This window comes from Tenrec ecaudatus, chromosome 8 (genome assembly GCF_050624435.1).
Source record: "Tenrec ecaudatus isolate mTenEca1 chromosome 8, mTenEca1.hap1, whole genome shotgun sequence".
NCBI classification, from domain to species: domain Eukaryota; kingdom Metazoa; phylum Chordata; class Mammalia; order Afrosoricida; family Tenrecidae; genus Tenrec; species Tenrec ecaudatus.
This window is the reverse complement of record NC_134537.1, coordinates 128,393,129-128,398,985: the sequence shown is the minus strand read 5'-3', so window position 1 is coordinate 128,398,985 and position 5,857 is coordinate 128,393,129. Positions and strand designations below refer to the sequence as shown.

General features: G+C 39.5%; 1 pseudogene; it reads right to left on the bottom strand.

Annotated features, from left to right (window-relative positions):
* Positions 1-713: 713 nt before the first annotated feature.
* Positions 714-4,488, bottom strand: LOC142455536 (thymosin beta-10 pseudogene; annotated as a pseudogene).
* Between the last annotated feature and the right edge of the window lie 1,369 nt (positions 4,489-5,857).

The window sequence follows — 5,857 nt, the reverse complement described above, 5'->3', positions numbered from 1 at the left end:
AACAAACAAACATGGGCCCTAAGAAAGTTTTTTGAAAAGAATCATCATGATAAGGGACTGGTTAACTGTGTTGTCGATATTGTTGATAATAATTTAGTAAACCCTTTTAGAAAACAGTTAAGGAAACGCCAACAGCAGACCACATTAGACAGATTTGTTTTTAGAGACAGCCAGCCAGGTCCTAGTGAAAAAAAGGAGAAAAAAAAGGGAAAAAACTCCTGAAAAGCAGCTCCCAGTTGATTTTATGGAAGCGGATTCCCCTTGCAGTGACTCTTCTCCATCCCTCCTCTCCACATCCGTGTCCACAGATCCAGATCCTCATCAATCTCAAGGTATGGGCCATACTGCAGTTGTTAAAAACTTTTTTAATGTTGTATTTTTTATTTGCATTATATTATTTAACTCTGAATTTATTTATTTTGAATTTTTTGTGTAATGTCTTATATAAAAAGGCAAGGTTAGGGCAAAGACTTGGTGGTCGAGAATGGATTAATCTGTTTTCAGTCTTTCTTTTCTGCCACGAGGTGTGTTGTATTCTCATTAATCATACAAACAGTTTTCTACAGTATGCCGGGGTAAACCGGGGGATTGGTAGTCCCTTCGGAGACCCGGAGGGCGGTGGGCTCACCGTGAAGCTTGTCGCCCGTGTCCATCCTGCAGGTGACCCTTCTCCCCATCAGTCTGGTGGACGATGGAGGACGAATCTGCCAGGATTAGGAGCTTTCACTCCGCTTCTCCTGCTCAACGGTCTCCTTGGTCGGCAGGGTGTTCTCCTGCATCTCCGTTGTCTTCAACTTGGCCCTATCTAAGCTGGCAATTTCTCCCGTGTCTGGCTTGTCTGCCAGTTTCTTAACACAATCCTTGGCTTGAACTCCATTGCATCACATCTGGACGCTCCTTCTAGAACGGATTAGCATCGAGGTCCTATATTACATTAAGCCCATCCCCATTTCACATCGAGTCAATTCAGATTCAGCAACTACATAGAAGAGACTAGAGCTGCTTCGGAAGGAGTTCCCAGCTTGTCCATCTGCAATTCCAGTTAGCCGATTCTTCCTCCAGTGGAGTATCCGACAGGTCTGACCCCCAGACTTTGCGGTGGGCAGCCCAGGGAGTACCCTCTCATGCCACTCGGGCTCCTTTGCATATAAAGGCCATTATGAATATTGGAAACCATGACATGGCTCAGAATCAGAGGACGTTTTAATGGAACAGGAACTCTTGAAAAGAGGATAATGAGAGATGGGACTCACGATGATTTTAAAGCAACAGAAGTATGACTCTGATTTGGTTGGAGTTTTTTCTGATTTTTTTTATAATTCAAAAAAAATTGGATAATAAAGTTAACATATATAGTAACAATAGCAATAACCTTATTGTTCAAATACAAAGTATCTTGTATTTCCATTTCTAGAAAATAAAATTTCATGAATTTAAGATTGATGCCCATTCTCCTAGATGCCTCCATATAATTAATCAGAAAAAAGTGAAATTGTTTTCGCTTTTGTCTTATAATTATGAGCACAATTGCTCCAGGCAACAAAAGACATGTTTTCCATAGCGAGATGTCTTCCAGAATGATACAGAATTGTGTATAATAAAAGTATGTATCCAGAGTGAAGAAAACACCTCTTGACTTGATATGCTTTCGAGTATTACTTTCAAATGTTATGAGCTGTCTGCTGTTCTTGCCTTTTCTTGATCTCAGAGAAAAAGAGAAGAGGCCTTTAAAATTGGAAAGCACACATCTTGCTCTGTATATTGCTTTTAACAAACTATATGATGGTATGTGTCACACATGGTTTGAAAAATACAATGACTACATCCTCGGTGGCAGGAAAATATCTTTCAAGTTCAGTAAAATAGAGCAGAGTATTGGATAGAGGATGCACTGTTTCACTTTCTGTTAGCCATGCAAATAAATACTCACAGCAGTTTACGTTTCAGGTAAGCTAGGTTATCCCATTGTGTGTGTGTGTGTACGTGTGTGTTTTGAAAAGCGTTTTATAGATAAATTAGTTCTCTTCATGTAAAGGCTTATAACTTCTATTCCTGGACACTTTTAAAATCCCATTGGTGTAATAAGAAACTATGCACACTGAAAGGGAGCCGGTGTATATTGTTGTTGCTGTGTGTCCTTGAATCAAGGCCAAATCACAGAGATATTGTAAGAAAGAATAGAATTTCCCCGATAGGGTTTCGATGATATAATATTACAGGAGCAAATCACTAAGTATTTTGGTGAACTCCACCTGCTGGCCTGTGGGTCCTGCCAAGGCTTACATTTGTGCCACTGGTCACTTTGTCTTAGTGCGGACAGGTGACAAGTAGGGCCTAGACTTCTTCCTGGATGACCCACAGGTATTTTCCTAATTTCAGAGAATGATTACAGTAAAAGTGCTAGTTGACTATAAGTGTTCTATAATTTTTATATCTATCTATCATCTATCTGTCTGTCTGTCTCTCTGCCTGCCTGGCAAATATAGTCGTTCTAGGATTGCTATGAATTAGAATTGACTCAACAGTGAATCTGGTGTTTGGTTTTATATGTTATATAGACAGATAGGTAGGTAGATAGGTAGATAGGTAGGTAGGTAGGTAGGTAGGTAGGTAGGTAGGTAGATAGATAGATAGATAGATAGATAGATAGATAGATAGATAGATAGACAGATAGATAGACAGACAGATAATCTGATGAGCTTGTCATATTCTGGGTATTTCTCCTCCTTTTAGGCTCTTCCTTATGTGCCCCAAGGGTGAAGTGTGGGCCTGGTAATTAAAAGGCCATCTGTCTGCACTCACCAGCTTCAGGAAACATTGAGGGCCTCAGAAATGTCAGGGATCAGTTCTACTCTGCTACATAGGGTCACTGTGAGTCCTAATGAACTTGGTGGCCCTGGGTTCACTGCTCCGCTATGCCAAGTACCAAGTATAAGTTGATAAGACCTAGAGGTGTGAGATGTTGTTGTCACTGAGTCAGTCTAAACTCACGAAGACCTGTACACAAGTATAATAGAAAGTACTGTTGCCCAGACTTGTGTGACACCCATGTTCTTTCATAATTCTTTTATAGAACGCATCATTGAGACTCTTGAGTCAATGCATCTTTGAGAGTTTCCCTCTACTTCACCTGCCTGATCCCCTTCTCTCCACATTGCTCTTTTCTGAAGAGATGCTCAAAATAAGCAAGCAAAGATCTCACCTGCCTCACCTCCAGGGAACATCCCTGTCATATTTCTTCTATAACTGGTACGCTTGTTCAGAGCATCTTTACTGAGAAAAGGGAAATGAAGTAAATTGTATATTTCTATTGAACTCTAGCTCTGCTCTGGCCCATTGGCCTTAAGAGATAGAAGGAAATAGAAACAAAGAGGTGAATTCAGTCACAGAAAACAAAAGGTAACATGGGACAATGGATCAACATCAAAATGGATCAGGAGGTTATTCAAGTTCAAAAAAAAGGAATGGAAAGAGATGCTATGTTTTGATGAACAGCTTTTATTTCCTGTATTACATAGTTGTCCGATTTAATTTTGAAGGTAAGACTGGAGACTTATCTTCTGTTCTGTTAAGACCATACCTCATATCTTCATTGATTAAACCCTTGGTAATGATTGGGGAATAGGAAACCTTTAATGAGGCAAAAACTAGGAATAAGTTTTCCCATGCATTCTTTACCCCGGAACCTCTGTGTTCTCCCCAGTTTTTCACATCAGGGCTACAGATTGCACCACCTCCAAGGACCCCAAGCATCAGTATCGCTCCTCCATTCTATTACTTTGCATTTGGTCTCCAGGCAAGCTCACCATATTACGTTCAATGACACTTTGAGCAGCCTCCGAAAACCAGACTGCAGTGAAACAAAAACCAGGAGAGAAGTCTCTCAGCCCACTTCTTTCTACATTGGGAATTAATATAAAAGACCTCTTCTGAGCAGAGACACAGCAAGTTGGCCTGTGGCAAGTGTGAGAAGGAAGACAAAAACCAGTGAGAAATAGAACAGTATATACGTCAATACAGTGTTCTGACAGTCCCCAGCATATCTCTCACATATCCTTATATATTTTTTCATGCAGTGTCGGCACTAAATCGAGTAATCCAGTCAAGCAGTAGGACAAGATCTTCATTCCATTTCGAAATGTGGTGCTGTCTAGAGCTGTGGGGTCCCACTGCTGCCCCAACTCAGATGCCTGTGCTTTCAAACATCGGGCAATTGTGCTAGGCTAAACTGCTTCTGTCACGGGGTTCTCCTGTCCTTCGAGCTAAGAAATTGCTGCTGGTACACCTCCAAATGCCCTTGCATTTGTTCTTTTTCCTTGTTTGTTTTCACTTACAAGGGACTCATTGGTTTTGCTTTGTAAGTAACAAAAGTTTAAGAAATAGAACAAGACTGAAAACTGGAAAACAAAATTATGACCGTGGTCCTTTTTAATATAGGCATGCGGACTTACCTGATGCCATGGATATGTCATGCTTACAGAGTCGCATTCCCTCTTTGTAAGTGTATATAAACACACACGTATGGATCTAGTGCATCTATATGTGGATGCATTCAGTTATGCTATGGTGTAATGTGTGTTCCTAAATATTATCGTGCTGCGCAAAATCACTGTCGGCCAATTAAAAGCACAGGCTCACAGGAAAATGAGACTGGGTAAAGCACTTAAAGTCTCCATTAGTGACATGTTAGACAAAGGAACCGAAAAACTATGTAGCATGATTCAATCTATAATTAACTATTTTTGAATTACTTAGATGCTATAATGAATATGACATTTACCATACCTTAAAAGTAATGGAAAAAATCAATAGGAATCCTGAATACTAATGAACTCTGAAAAAGAAATCAAGAAAAGATCATGGAAACATTTTAGGGTTTTTGGAGAAGTGGGTGTCAAGCGGTCTTACGTTTATGAGTCACTGTGAAGTGGAAAAAGGATTGTGATATGAAAACAAGAAGAAAGTTGCAGGACCAAGTGTTGATGGATTTCGACCATCTTGGTCCCTGACCTTAAGTATCATAATTAAGCAGACTTGTCAAATCATGTCATGTCAAAATGCAGATACACATTATTTTGTTTGTATGTCTTTAACACATATTAAGCATGTGTTTTTAATAGCTAGCTACTACTCTGACATTGTCTAATGATTTCCTGGATGGTGTGTCTTTGCGATCTCTTGACTTTTTATTATTTAAGAATGTTCTCTTTAAATTACATTTGAGATTTGTGGGTCTCCTTTTGTACCCTAAAGCATGAAAATTTGAGCCAATCTATAACCTTATTATTTAATTAGCTTCTATATTACAGGGTCATTATGACTCGGAATCAATTCTATGATGGAATTTTTTTTCTTTTAGTTAAGAATTACTGCATGTTTTCTCAGTTTTGTTTTGAGGCCTTTTTTTTTCTTCAGTAATTTCATCCTTGGTCAACAGCTGAAGGCATTGTGAATCATAGAAACACTAAGCCTATGGCCACTAACAGCAAACAATTCTGCAGGACCTGATCATGTCCCAGAAAGGTCTTCCACGTAAGACTGGAGTTTCCTTGTTGGGTGTATTGAATGCCCTTTTGAACCAGTATACAGAATCATCTGGATTTTATTTTGTTTTGGCTCCATATTACCCAACACATCCCCACTGCCATGGAGTTGATTCTGAGTCTTAGCAATCTTACAAGACAGAGTAGAACTGCTTCTTAAGGTGTCTGAGACTCTAAATCATTGTAGGACCAGAGAGACTCATCATTTGCCAGCTTAATACACATAGAAACATCAACAACTGCAAAAGGATAATGAAATGCAACCTTGTAGCAAAGACCAAGTAATGAACAGAAGTAGCTAATAGATGTTTGTG